Raw genomic sequence first — 1,043 nt, forward strand, 5'->3', positions numbered from 1 at the left:
GTGAGTGATGCAGGAAGTATGAGGGTGCCAGAGGGACAGTGAGGGACACATTAAGTATGAGTGGATCAGAGTGGTTGTGACACAATAATTCTGAGGGGATCAGAGAGATACCAACGCAGTAAGCATGAGGGGGTCAGTTTGTTAGTGACGCTGTCAGTGTGAGTGCCTCAGCCTAATAATGATGAAATAAATTTGAGAGAGTAATGCTGATTGTCAAGTGATAAGTGTGAGTGAGTCAGGCTGGTAGTGACGCTGTAAGTGTGAATGTTGACGCTTATAGTGAAGCAGTAGCTGTGAGGTGACCAGTGTGATTGTGGCGCAGTAAATGTAAGAGGATCAAGGAGATAATGACATAGTAAGTTTGAGGAGGCAGTGTTGTAGTGACACGGTAAATGTGAGGCGTCAGTCTGATACTTACGTAATAAGTGTGATGGAGTCAGGCTGATAGTAACATAGGAAGTGTAAGGGCGTGACTGATAGTGACAAAGTAAGTGTTTGGCAGTCAGGCTGATAGTGACGCAGTCAAACTGAGGGTCTCGAAGTGAAAGTGGCGCAGTAAATGTGAGGGCGCCAGATGGATAGTGATGCAGTAAATTTGAGGGGTTCACGCTGATATTAAGGTGGTAAGTGTGAGGTCAGTTCTATTGTGATGCAGTAAGAGTGGGCGGGTCAGGCTGATAGTGATGCATTCAAAGACCAAATATCCAAGGCTCACTGTAGTGCTGAACAGCGAGACTTCTCAAGGCGAAGACAAAAATCAATAGTTCTCATCCTGGTCATAAATCACAATGCTTCATTTTAAAATTGTCCTCTCCTGCTTCTAGATTCACCAATGAGGGAACAAAATTTAATTGCACCACCCTGTTTATCTCTTCAAATATTTTGCAACTCTCAATGAGATTACCATACATTGGAAATAATGCTTCGTTCTCGTGCCCTGAAATCCTTCTGCAGCTTTCACAGCAGACTTCTGCAACGGCTACTAGACTTCAATGACTTATTAAAAACTTCTCCAAGATGCATTTCTAAAAATCTGTACATCA

Source organism: Chiloscyllium plagiosum, unplaced genomic scaffold (genome assembly GCF_004010195.1).
Source record: "Chiloscyllium plagiosum isolate BGI_BamShark_2017 unplaced genomic scaffold, ASM401019v2 scaf_12245, whole genome shotgun sequence".
Classification (NCBI taxonomy): domain Eukaryota; kingdom Metazoa; phylum Chordata; class Chondrichthyes; order Orectolobiformes; family Hemiscylliidae; genus Chiloscyllium; species Chiloscyllium plagiosum.